We start from the raw sequence: 13,544 nt of genomic DNA, 5'->3' as shown, positions 1-13,544 counted from the left end.
AGCAGGAGGGGACCCACCCAGACGCCGTCGCCCGGAGGAGCGGGAGAGACGGTGTCAGGAGCTCCTGCCTAGGACCCTAGACAGCCCACCAGGTGATGACGCTCCCCCAAGCCCCCCAGGTGATGCTGCCCCAAGCCCCTCAGGGGATGATGCTCCCCCAAGCCCCAGCTTCTATGACCGGGCAGGGAGATGGGATGCAAAAGAGCCCCAGATTAGCCCCGGCCCAAGCGGGGCCCAGAGAGGGTCAGGAGAGCCCCCAGGGTCTGAGTCATGCTGGAGCCATCGGCCCTGCCCTGGGCCTGGCCTGGGAACCATGTTCTCCCACCCAAATACCCCTTCGATTTGCCCCTCATGTCTTGCCAAGTGTAGAGAATATTTACTGTCACGACGATGAGTGAAACGTCGTCATATAAATGACAACAGCCTGCCGGTGGCCAGACAGGAGGCCTGTCCCCCAGAGCAGACCTGGGGCCCGGCTCCCAGCTCGCGTCCTGCCTCTGCCACTTGGCAGCTGCGTGGCCTTGGCAGGCGAGGTCACCACTCCGTGCCTCCATTTCCACCTTCGTGCCCCGGGACCACCCATGGGCCCTGGAAGGGTCCCTGGAAGGGTCCCTGGAGGCCTGTCAGCCAACACTGGAGAGCCGGCCCCAGGCTGGGTGAGAGCTCCAGCTCATCCTAGGCCCGGACGCCCGGGGCCTCCCCACTCTCCAGGTGAGGAGCCCGAGACCCGGGAAGGCCACGCATCAAGGAGCCAGGTGAGGCCACTGGGGTTAACACTCACATCCCAGGATCTGAACTCTCCCGGGCTGGGAAAAGCCACCACAGGACAGCCGTGGAAACTCCAGAACACCGGGATTTTGTTAGTTCCTGGGACAGAGTTTCTCAAACCAAAGCCATTCCAGACAACTCCGCGCAGGATACGTTTACCCCCAGAAAGGTGACGCATAGTTGGATTTCACTCTCTGAACGGAACTTCTGCGGTGTTGGCCAGTACTCCTGGAGGCCCAGGGGCCCGCGGCCCGCCCCCCGGAGCCGCTCACCCCGCGGTGCTGAGCCCCAGGCCGGGGTGCACGGAGGCCCTGTGAGCCCCCCTGCTGCCCTGGGCAGGACTGGGCAGGCCCCCTGACCACCCTGCCTACCCCCCACCCCCTGCCAAGACCCTGGTGACTCGTTCCGTGGCGGGAGAAGCCCGCTTTGTCTGGCCTGCCCAGGAGGAGGAGGGGCCCGCCATGGCTTCCTCTAGGGCCGCGGAGGACTGCGTGGCTTCATTAATCCCCGGGGGATGACCACCCCCGCCACCCCCAGGCCAGCCTTGAGCCCAGGTGCGTAACTGTCACCAAGATAAAAGAGACGTAATTAAGTTCCAATCAGCGGAGTGATTTGTTATCATAATGCAATATTTCCCTCCAGCCCCCAGGCCCACAGATCTGTCTCCGCGGGCCTGCTCCGGCGGGGGTCCCCAGGCCTTCCTGCCACCCGGGGCCCAGCTGCCCGAGGCACGGCGGGGGGGACGTCCACACCACCTGCCCCTCCTCAGCCACACGCATCCGTCCCCTGGCTCCAAGCTGCCGAAGGTGATAATGAAGTCATTTTTCTAAGGCGTGCTCACCTGGGAGACAGCCCTGTCCACGGGCCAGCTAACCAAGCTGGAAGGCAAGCCCGGGAGAGGGCGGGCTGGCGGGCCAGGCGGGAGCGAGGCAGGGGCGAGGCGGGGGCGAGGCGGGGGTGCTGGGCGCGCCGGGAGCTGCTGCCAGCTTGGGGGGGTGACTGCTGTGGGCGCTCCCGGGAGCCAACCCGCTGCCGCTGCTTCTTCCCCTGCCCAGGCCGGACACAGCCACGCAGACGGAGAGAAAAAAACCGGGGGACGGAGAGCCAAGCCTGCCTGGCCTCCAGGGGGAGGGCAGTGGCCAGAGCTCCGGCTGTGGCCCCCTGGGTCCAAGAGCTGCTCAGCTGCCCCTAGAAAGGCCCCCGGGGTCACTGTGGCCCCCAGCCCTGAGAAGCCCAGCCTGGCCAGCCCACTGGCCCCACCAGCCTCTGGGAAGGTGTGGACGTTTCCCTCGACCCGCTGTTTGTGCCGCAGGTCACTCGTGGTTCAGCCCCGTGGTGACTAGGGCCCGACCGGGGGCCAGGCGGACTGGGGTCCACAGCTGGGTCCACAGCCCCGCAGGTCCCCTGGGGCCACATACCCCCCCAGGCCACCCAGTGTCCCCGTCTGAGCGCTGAGCGTCAGGAGGGCCTGGGGCTGTGGGTGTGCTGAGCACCGACGCCCCGGACACGGCAGCCACTGCAGGGGGAAGGCTCAGGGCTTCACCAGGATGTGAGGAGGAGAACCAGGCAGGGATAATCCAGAAGGGAGCCGACTCCGGAGGCCAGGCTGGGGAGGGAGCCTCTGGGGACTTTGTTTACGCCTCTCTGTTTTTCTGCGGCTTCCACGTTTGCTAAAACGGGTCTGTTGACTTTCAGTGGGGTGGAGGGGGCCGCCCGGGGCTGCGTGTGGCCGGGAGCCCGGAGCGGGCAGTTGCCACGGCTAGCAGCAGAGGGGGAGCCAGACCTGGGGGGCGGCGGGTGGCGGCTCCGAGCACAGAGGGCTCCCTGTGTGTCTGTGCGGAGGTCAGATGGCTCCCGGCCCCGCAGCCTGCGGGCGGCCGTCCCCCCACCGTGGAGCGCGGGGCCACCACCCTTAGCAGCAGCGCCCACCGCCCCATGCCAGACACCGCACACCACATCTCGTTACATCAGACCCTCGCTCCTCGGACGGCTCGGTCCCCGTGCCGCAGGGCAGAGGGTCACACTAAGGGGCCTGTTCTCTGGTCTTCCCCGTGACTCCCGCACGCCCCGGGGGCAGGTGCATGACTCCATTTCGCAGGGACAGGCAGCAACGCCCAGAGAGGCCGAGGAACCTCCAGTATGACTCAGCTCCAAGGCCGGAACCCGGACTCCCGCCCCAGGCGGAGGCTTAGAGCCCGTTGCTCAAGCGCTGAGGACCCTCACCCGGAGGGTCCCGGGAGCCCGGGGCCCTGGGGACACCCGGTAGGGAGTCTGGGCCCATCACCGGCAAAGCTGTTTGGAAATGGGTGACAGATACTGGGGCCCAGGCAGAGCTGAGGGGGCTCCGTGACCGAGGGCTCCAGGAAGCCACTCAGGCCCAGGAGGGCAGCAGTCTGCTCAGGCCCACCTGGAGCTGGGCGGGCGGCAGGAGGGAGGTTCTGGCGAGGACCAGCCTGGCCCCACTGAGCAAGAAGCAGAGCGAGAGAATGTGAGACCCCCTGCCACGACTCGGGGGAAGCCCCGTGAGAACCGCAAGAGGGCAGGGTGACGGTTAGGGTGGGGCGCCCAGCCCCGGGGCACGCGGGCAGCCTGCACCTCTCTCAGGGGAGGGCTGCCCCAGGGGCATCAGCGCCCAGCTGTCCACAAAGAAGGGACCACCCAGTGCGCTCTGCTGGGGTCCTGGAGCCCTGCACCTGCTTGTGGCAAATGCAGCTTTCCAGCCTGCCCCCGGCTGAGACCTCAGCCCGTCACTGGGCGTGGGACCCGGAGCCAAGGGTGGCTGAGGCCCAGGGGGTTCTGCCTGGTCCCAGAGGGCAGCTACTGGTCAGGGCTGGGCCTCGACTCTGGCCTGGAGCCTTTGGGGTGGACCGCAGAGCTCCTTGGGGCAGCCGGCTCTGGGCATCTGGTGCTGGCCAGGCGGTAGGGAAAGGCCGGCAGCGGGCAGGTCTGAGCCGCCTTCCCCCAGGTGCTCTGCGATGCCCGCAGGCTGGGATGCTGGCAGACTTGGGCTTCAGTTAGTTTTAATAATAACTTACAGCTGGTGTGGCCAGGACGGGCTCTGGTGCCAGCTGCAATCAGCTGGTCTTGGCTGCACAGGGAGGGCTGGGAGCCAGGCTCTGCGGGAGAAGGGGCGCTGCTCGATTAGTCATGTCTGCCTGGGTACCGGAGAGGGGCCTGGTGGGGGGCACCTGGGCTCATGTCCTTCCCAGAGGCGAGGTTCCATCCCGGAGCGGCCCTGCCCCCTGCGAAGCGCAGCCCACATGTGGGAGCTGGGCCTTCCCCACCTGGGACGTGGCCGTGCGTGTCTCCTTGTGCTAAGGTACAGTCCACGGCTTCTGTGACAGGCCTCCCGGACATCTGCCAGTCCGCTGTCTCCCTGTCCTTCCCTCCACCCATCCCTCTAACTCCAGCTGAGGCCTGTGGAGGAAAAGGCCCCAGGGGGTGGGCCTGGGGGAGGCATGGGCTGGCGTGGCCACTGCGCTTCCTGGGGGACAGGACAGCAGGTGGGATCAGGGGGCGCAGGACCCCAAGGGGGATGGCGTGGACACCCAGGGGTGACAGGTGGACACGGTGTGTGCAGAAGGGGGTCCTGGAGGGAGCACTGGCCTCCAGTCAGAGCGACTCGGGTCGAATTCAGCTCCCTCTGACCGTCCCCATGTACGTGTAGACCCTCTCAGCCTTGGTTTTCCCCTCTGTGAAATGGGACGCTGGTTCACGCCTCATGAGTTCACGCACACGTGACACGCTAGACACCACGCGGAGGCTGGGGGTGGGCCGGACAAGGCGAGTGGGCAGAGCGGCCGCCGCGTCCGGCTGCCCGAGGTCGGCGTGCAGGGGGCGCAGGCAGACACGTGGCGTGGGGTCTCCCCGCCCCAGGGCCCCACTTTGGAGTCCCAGTCGGGGACGAGAGGCAGCCGGTCGTTACCAGCGGGCCCGTGCGGGCCGGCGCCTCCACCGCCTCACCTTCCAGCGGGGTGACAGCAGTCCCCGGTTCAGCCAGAGGACGGGGCCTGGCTCCCACCCAGCTGCTGGGCGTTCAGGAAGGGGGTCGGGTTCCTCGTGGAACCCGGAAACGCAGGCTGCCTGGCACCCTCCTGCTGGAGGCGCCCCGCTCTTCTGGAAATGGGGCCCACACCTTTCACCCAGGGCCCCTCCATGACACAGCTGATCTCCTAGTGTCTTGGGTAAGACTTGCCCGTAGACCTATGGCACGCTGGCACCCAAGGAGCAGAGGGGAGCCCGGGACTCCCCGCCCCCAGCCCAGGCCCTAGCCCCCTCTGTGGAGGACCCCGCAGGGGCGCACAGGCCGTGGGGAGACTCAGGAGCCTGGTGGGTGAGGGGAGGCACGTTGCTGGCTGCAGCGGGGGCCCTTGTGCGGAGCAGGAGCCTCGGCGGGGTGGCGAGGCCTCCACGTGTCGCAGCCTGGAGCCGTCCGGAGGCGCCCGGGCGCACCCACAGACTGTGGCCCTGGTCCCCTGCACCGCTGAGCCTGGGCCACCGGAAGGATGCTCCCATTTGGAGAGAAGCTTGACCAGGACTTGGCCCTCACATGGGACAGAGAGCTGCCCCAGTGTCAGTTCTTCCAGGACTCAACGGTTTATGAGGCCTTTTGATCATCATTGATTTGCTCCACGGTCATCGCCCTTTGGCACATTTCACAAGTGGAGCAGCCCAGTCTGGGTGAGTTCTGGCAAAGTGAACATTTAAACCCAAGAAGCAGTGATAGATTTTATTTTCTTCGGCTCAAAAATCACTACAGACGGTGACCGCAGCCATGAAATTAGAAGACGCTTGCTCCTTGGGAAGAAAAGCTATAACCAACTACAGAGTGTTTTAAAAAGCAGAGACATCACTTTGCCCACAAAGATCCATATAGTCAAAACTATCATTTTCTAGTATCGTGTACGGATGTGAGAGCTGGACCATAAAGAAGGCTGAGCGCCGAAGAACTGATGCTTTTGAACTACAGTGGTGGAGAAGACTCTTGAAAGTCTCTTGGACTGCGAGGAGATCTAACCAGTCCATCCTAAAGGAAATCAACCCTGAATGTTCGTTGGAAGGACTGATGCTGAAGCTGAAGCTCCAATACTTTGTCCACCTGATGTGACGAGCTGACTCGTTGGGAAAGACCCTGATGCTGGGAAAGATTGAGGGCAAAAGGAGAAAGGGGAGGCAGAGAATGAGGTTGGTTAGATAACATCACTGACTCATTGGACGTGAGATTGAACAAATTCCAAGAGGACAGAGAAGCCTGGCGTGCTACAGTTCACGGGGCCACAAAGAGTCGGACACAACTTAGCGACTGAACAACAGCCACAGCTCCACACCCGTGGCTCCTGGATGACAACGTCCGCGGGGGGACCCTCAGCCTGCTCCCCCTGCCACGTCCCGGTTCCCTGTGCTCGCCGGACCGGCCCTCAGAGGCCCCCGGCCGGCCGCGCGGGCTCATCCCTCCCTCCTCGGGCCTGGACACTCTGGGCTCGGGCTCTGCAGACCTGGAGCGCTCCACCGGAACCCACCAGAAGAGCTGAGCACGTACAACCATTTTCTCGGATGAATTATAATTTTCTCTCATTTCCCCTTCAAAACACGCTAATTAAACGGACATTGTTGAGAGAGCCAATTGAAATTCAAACAACCGTCCTGTTTCTAAAGAAGCTGTTTCTTTAGAGGCAATTGTGTGCATGTGCAAAGCGTGCACAGGAGCACACACGTGTCCACACGTGCACACACACGCGCGCACACACGCCCACACGTGCACACATGCGCCCACACGCACACGCGGGTGCAGGCGCCCAGCCTCACCTGAACGGTGTGCTTGCGTGTCCAGCACCAGGACAGTCTGAGTGGGTTTTTCTTTTCCCCAGTGTTTGCCATGGTAACGAGGACACGAATAGCCTTAGAGCCTTCTTTCCTCGTGCAGCTGCCTGGCTCCCATCCTGGAGGGGTGGGGGTGGGGGGCGGCCAGTGAGAGGCTGAGCAGCGGACCCCCGGCCCGAGATGCCTCCTGCTGTACTAGGGCCCCTTCCCCCATCTGGCCGCTCACCGGAGAACGTGTTCTCCTCCACGCCCCCATCTCCCCTTCACCTGAGCCCACCTGGAGCCTCCTGGACCCCGCCTGGGGATGGTGGAGGCCTGGACCAGCCTGCTGAGACTCTGACCCCAGTCTCCAGGGTGACAAGCCGGTGGCTCCCTGACTGACAGGGAAGTTTCCAGCCTTCCAAAGCCCCTGAGGGGTGCCGGGCCTTGGGGGTAACTAGGAGCTCCCCTGGGGGGTCACCCTCCCTTAAAATATAACTCCTTGATGTTCTTAAAGTGTAACAAACTTCCCTGCAGAGGGTCCAGGTTCAGTCTGCGGGAGGGGAGCTAGGATCCCAGCAAGCTGTGCCGTCTGCTAAAAACAAAAAAGTGTAACAAACTTACAGAAAGCGCACACATGACGATGACTCATCGCAGAGCGCCGCTCAGCATAACCGCCAACTCAGAAAGGTCCAGAACTTCCCCGGCCGGAAACAGGCCCAAACCCCTAGCACCCTCCCACTCACCTTCCCCGGGCCCCCGAGAACCACCGTCCTGACTCCCAGCACCTTGGCTCTCTCTCGCCCGGCTGGGCTTTTGGCGATGGGCTCCTCTGCTAGGTTGGATCCGGCTGCTGTCACTCGCTCCCCGATGAGACCGGCCGCGTGTGGGCAGGGGCGGCTGGCCCATCCCGTGACCAAGGACACAGGGATGCCTGGGTCCCCTCCTGCAGTCCGTTCCCCTGGGCCACATCAGAGCCGTGCTTTCTGGAAGGCGACGCTGGGCCTGCCGCTGTCCCAGCCCCCCTCACCCCTGCTCACCCGTCTCCCCTGCACCCAGCGCATGGCTGGGCATGGAGCTGGGGCCCCCGGGGGGGAGTACTGGTCCCAGCACGACCGTGGTCACGTCCAGGCCACACAGCGCTCTGGGGGCACCCTGCGTCCTAAGGGTGCGGCGCCACCCCGTCCCCGGGCTTAGCTCTGCAGCTCCGCCTGGACACTCTCTCTCTCTCACCCCAGGAGCCTGCCCTCCTCGGGGCCTCTGCTCAGAGTGAGGCCCTGGTGTCTCGGACCAGGTACACGCGTGTTTGGTGAAAAGTCGTGTCTCCCTGCCCCACCGCTGGTGCCGACAACTCGGCCCACGTGCACCAGTGCCAAATGGAACCTCGGAGACAGAGCTCCGGGTGCGTGGAAACGAAGAGCTTCGTTGCTTTGCCCGACAAAGAGGGGCACAATGAAAACCTGTTAGTCGCAACAGGGACACACAGGATTCAGTGAGGAGTTTTAAATTCCCTGGCGGCTCAGATGGTAAAGCGTCTGCCTGCCATGTGGGAAACTCAGGTTCCATCCCTGGGTCGAGAAGATCCCCCGGAGAAGGAAATGGCAACCGACTCCAGTACTCTTGCCTGGAAAATTCCATGGACGGAGGAGCCTGGTAGGTACAGTCCATGGGATCTCAAAGTGTTGGACACGATCAAGCAGCTTCACTTTTCACTTCATTTTCATAGCCGTGGTTCGGGGACGCAGTTGCTGGTAAGATCAGGGTGTACCCAGCCTGCGCGCCTCTGATCTGGCTGCAGGTGGTCCCTCTTGTATCTGTGTCCGCTCTCCCCTGATCAACAGCCGTCTGAATCTGCCCTCTGGGGCTCAGGGGAGGTCCCGGGGGCTGGAGCCTGTACCCTACAAACGAGAGACGGGGGCACAGAAAGACGTTCACGGCTGGGGTCCCGCTCGGTTTCACCATCAGCGCCGGGTCGGCACGCGTGTGGGGAAAGGGTAGATTTGCAGGATCCGCACCACACACAGGGACCCCGAGTCCTCCGGACCTCGGCTCCCCTGCACGCGGCTCCGCTGCCATCTGCCCAGAGGTCACGTCACCGCCCGCCCCAGCCGGCCGGCATCCTCGCCGAGGTGGCCCACAGGGTCCCTGCAGGTCCTCCGGCTGGGAGGGTGGGGCCCCCAAACAAGGAGGCTTGACCCCAGCACCCAAGGTCAGGCCAGGATTCCGAGACTGGTGACTCAGGCTTCGAGGAAAGGCAGCCCGCCTGTCCCTGGGGCCCTCCGTGCCCCGCCCCCGGGCCCGCTCCCTGAGATGGCACTCCGCCCTCCAGCCCCACCCACACCGAGGCCTCTGCACCTTGTGGCAGGTGGGGGCCGGGGAGCGAGGGTGACTCGGAGCCTCCGTGTGGGGTGGGGGCGTCCGTGGGGCTCCTGGGAGCAGGTCAGCGCTGCAGGTGGGGGGCCAGGCCTAGACAATGTCTCTGGGAAGGAGGGGGTCGGATCCCCGCACGGAAGGTTTAATTAGCCCTGGATGGGTACTTCAAGGACAGCATCTCGTGTTCTGTGGCCTCCGTGGGAACGGCCCTGGTCCCCCATCGCACAGACCTGGGCTTTCAGCAGCCAAGCTGACCGTTAGGTTATTGGGTTCACAGCTGGCTGCAGGGCAGTATGGCCGGGGTGTCCCGGCTCCATCCAGTTTCGGGATCTCGTGGGGAGGAGGAGGTGGGAGCACAGGGTGGGGGCACCAGACTGGGCTGGTGGGACCAGAGACCCCGAGATCAGACCCCACACCATCACAGCCCCAGGGCCCAGAAGCCTAGAGGATCCCAGGAAGTCTAGGAGGCTGGGCTTGGGGAGACCCCCACGCCCTCAGAGAGACCACCCTTCACTCCTGGGGCTGGGAGGGCCCTGCACACCCTCCCAGCAGCCCCCTGCGGCGAGCAGTGGTAAATGCTGAATGAGCACCTGTGCCGTGCCCTCACGGGATCTGTCGCCAATGACAAAGTGCATGGGACATGCGCTGCGACCCAGGAAGATGGGGCTGGCCAAGTGCAGGCAGGGAGGGCTTCCTGGAGGAGGCCGTGCGGCCGAGCTGGTGAGGGGAGCCCAGCAGAGGCGTTCCTGGCAGAGGAAGAGCAGGTACAGAGGCCAGAGGGCCGGAGACTGAGCGTGTGTGTGAGTGTGGATACGAGTGTGGGCATGTGTGAGCGTGAATGTGTGTGGGTGTATGTGGATCTGAGAGTGAGGCTGACCACGTGTGGATGAGTGGATTGGTGAGGGTGAACATGAGTGTGTAAGGGTGTTGTGAATGTGTGGGGTGTGTGGTGAGGAGTTAGGTCTGCTGCACGTGGGGCGGGTCACCAGGGCCTCTCGGGTCATAATAAGGTGATAGTGAATCAAGACTCGATCCTCAGGGTACTGGGGAGCCACGGAGGGTAGCAGGGTCAGGTTGATGATCGAGGCTCATCCCTCCAGCTGCTGGGTGGAAGCTCGAAGTGGCCGAGGTACAAGCTGGCGGCCACCACAGTGGTTCAGGACAGACAGAGCAGTCCTGGCCAGGTCCATCTGCAAGGCGTCCGGCAGATAAATGTGCTGGATCCTGGTGTCTGGCCAGAAAACCCGCAGGTCGAGAGAGGGAGCAGTAGAGATGGTTGTGGCCCCCGAATCCAGGTGTCCCCCCAGACTCAGGGCCTGAGCCCAGCACCCCGAGAGCTGTCAAGCCCCTCACCTGCCTGACGCCGCCCACCAGGCCTAAAAGGTAGTTGGACTTGACTCTCCATCACCTCCTCAAGCTGGGCGGCCTCAAGCGAGTGACCCAATCTCTCTGAGCCTCAGCTTCTTCATCGGTGGCATCAGAAGATGATACTAGTATTTATGTGTATGAGTCAGCTCGTGCTGTGTAACACACCACCCAGAATTCAGTTACCACGGCCAACAGGGGTTTCCTTGCCTGTGGCTCAGTGGGTCGGTTGGCTTTTCTGGGCGGGCAGGCTGCAGGCTGCGTTCTCTGAGCCAGCGGGCCGGCTCCTGGTGTGGCAGATCCCCAGCGCCCAAGAGAGCAGGCAGGCCACGGAAACAGAAGGTGGCCCGCTCACCTCCACCAGCTTGCCATCGGCCAGAGCCAGGCCCAGGCCCAGCCCAGCTGCAGTGAGCAGGGAAGCTCCTCCACCTCCAGGGAGGCCTGGGAGGGGCCCTAATCCCATCAGAGGGCGTGAGGAGCTGGCTGCCCCGTCCAGGCCCCACCCTCATCCCTGGGCGTTGGGAGGAACAGGGAGGCAGGCCGTGCAGTGCCCACACCAAGTTGAACGCAGCAGCTTTGCAGCCTTGGCAGAGCAGACCCCACCCTGCCCTGCCCAGAAGGACATGGCTGGCTCTTCCTCGTGCCCGTGGGGCTGGGAAGGTGGTCTGATGCCCCACCCTCCCAGCAGGAGAGCCCTTGACTGGCAGGCAGCCCCATGGACCCAGCCCAAGGGTGACTCTCTACTGTCCAGGGGTCTGTGCGGCCCCCCAGCCCTGCCAGCCTTCACCTCGGGAGTCGTGACCGTGAGCTCAAACCAGCCTTCAGGAGGAGGGTGCTCCTGCCTCACCACCCCGGGGTGCTACCCAACAACCTCAGTCATCCATGCCCCCTCCTCTAAATGCTCTAGACTCCCAGCTGGGCGCCTGGGGAGGCAGCCACGGAAAGAGGCCCTGCCCTTTCAACCTGCCTGCGAGGTGAACAGGGAGGGAGGCAGGGGCACGGCAGCCTCGCGGGAGGAGGGGGACCCCGCGCCCAGTCAGGGGGATCAGCCTGGGTCAGCCTCACCTCGATGCAGAAGACTCCCCTCCTGCGTCCTGGCCCGGAGTCACGCAGCTCCCCTGACACACCCCCGAGATGGGCGACTCGCTCCCGCTGAGGCCGCCGGCGAGAGCTCCTCCGTACCTGGTCTGAGCTGTGCTCCGGGGCCCACTCCCGCCTCTGGATCTTCAGCTTGTGTGGAGCACCTGCTGGATGCTGTGCCCCCCTGGCTGGCACGGCCCACAGCACGGACACCATCGCCAGCCTGGGGAGGCTCAGAGGGGCAGAGACACCGCGGGGCCGCCTGGTGGTCTGCCAGGATCGCCACCCCCCACTCCGAGACCCGCTTTCCCCTGCGGGGCCCCCAGGCAGCAGCAAGAGGAGCAAAGCTCATCCCGAGGCCTGAACCCCAGCGGCCTTCCACATCTCCTCTCTCCTGAGATGAGCCTGAGGTCCCGACCACCTGCCTGGTGGTGCATCCAGGGACCTCCCAGTGTAGACGGGTGGGGGAGGCAGGGAGGAGAGGCGGGAGGGCAGGGAGGACGGAGAGCAAAGCGGTAGGAGGGGGCGGGATGGGAGATGGCGGCGGGGCGAGCTGAGCGGCCGCCTGCTTTGTTGTCAGTCTCGGTACCACTTAGCACAACTGTTAAAAAGATTCTGAGGCAATTAGGCTCAGGGGAAGCCATAAATCTCAATAACCATCAGCCCAAGTTTTCTCCCCTCCTTGAAACAACAGATATAATTTCACTGGTTGCGGCCCAGACTCCCAGAGGACTTTCTGATAAAAAGCCACTTCTTCAAAACATCAAACCCAAGTTCCTCTCATCTTTCAAGCAACCAGAGGGTCAGGTTTCCCTAGAGTGGAGGAGGCGGGGAGGCGGCTGGGTGTACACGCGGGCCTGCCCACCTTCCCCAGGGCCAGGCTCGGCGCCCAGGCGGTGGGTCCCCAGGTCATCCTGTGGCCTCCTTGACTCTGATGCGACACCCCTGAGACAGAGCCTTCTAATCTCTGCTTGGTTACCGCTCCTGGCAAGGAGCTCACTGCCTCTCACGGCCAGTCCATATCGGGATGGCTCTGTTTCCGATGTGCTCCGAGTCTTCCTCTGGCACCGCCCCATAGCTCCACCCCTCTGTCCGTGGGGCACATAACATCCCTCACAGTGGGGCTGGGAGCCTGCATGTGACCCCCTGGAAGCTAGGACCCCCTGAGAGTTCGAGGGGGGCCCCTTGGCCGTGGGGAGGGCAGGGAATGGGAAATACATGGTGCCCACGTGGTTTTATTTTGGGCAAGCTTTAGCCTTAGGTGTTGAAAGGGCTCGAGTGGCCAGCCTCACTGAAGGTCTCACTGACCACTCAGTCACTGAGGTGGGGAGGGGAAAGGGCCGGGAGCTTCACCCTGGCCCCATTCTACAGAGCAGGAGGCTGAGGTCACCAAAGGCCCTGCCTGGCCCCCCAGCCCCCGAGCAGGGGGCGGGGCTACACTCCCCTCCAGGGAGGGAGGGGCTGCGGCCCGGCGGGCTTGCCTTCTTCCCTCTGCCAGGCGGGGAGCTCCTTCTCCTTGAAAGCAGCCATTGAGCGTGAAGGGTGCTCAGCCTCCCCTTGCCATGTCAGGAGACCCCTCCGTAACACGGGGTTACTGTGCAGCTCCGGTGACGAGATGAGGGCCCGAGTCCCGGCCGTCGTGATTTCCCTGGCCAGGGACCCGGGGCCAGGCACCCCCTCTGCAGCCCTGCTGTGGGTGTCCAGTGTCCGGGGCTCTCCACAGCGACTCCTGGACGTGCAAACCCCGTGTCCCCTCCAAGGTGGCCCAGGACGCCCCTCAGCCACGCATCTGCCGCGTTTCTGCCCCGATGCTCACCCTGCGTGGGCCTGTCTTACTTTCAGGATGAGTGAGTTTGCTCATGGAGAGGCCAGCACCAGCTGCCCGGGGCTGAGCGGCCACTGAAACCTGTGGGCTCTGCAGAGAGAGGCTCCCCCACGTCGAGGGCTCTCTCGTCCGGCCGAGGAGCCTTGGGTATGGTCACTAAAGGCCTGCAGGGCCAGAAGCCACGTGGCCCAGGCCCCACACTGATCATTCAACAGCCCTCACCCCAGGCACAGAGCAGACAGGCTCCGAGAGGCTCCGCTGGCCGCCCAGGGTCACACAGAGGCAGGCAGCCGAGGCAGGATTTGCAGCCAGGTCGGCCTGGGTTCTGAGCCTG

General features: G+C 64.0%; 1 long non-coding RNA gene across 1 annotated transcript; it reads right to left on the bottom strand.

Moving 5' to 3' along the window:
- Nucleotides 1-5,861: 5,861 nt before the first annotated feature.
- Nucleotides 5,862-7,494, bottom strand: LOC122442701. The gene is made up of 4 exons (XR_006269701.1): nucleotides 7,356-7,494; nucleotides 6,866-7,162; nucleotides 6,574-6,707; nucleotides 5,862-5,905 (listed from the first exon to the last, which is right to left on the bottom strand). It is a non-coding gene; the product is annotated as an uncharacterized LOC122442701 (long non-coding RNA).
- Nucleotides 7,495-13,544: the final 6,050 nt, after the last annotated feature.

This window comes from Cervus canadensis, chromosome 5, assembly GCF_019320065.1.
Source record: "Cervus canadensis isolate Bull #8, Minnesota chromosome 5, ASM1932006v1, whole genome shotgun sequence".
NCBI lineage: Eukaryota > Metazoa > Chordata > Mammalia > Artiodactyla > Cervidae > Cervus > Cervus canadensis.
This window is presented reverse-complemented; position numbering and strand designations above follow the sequence as displayed.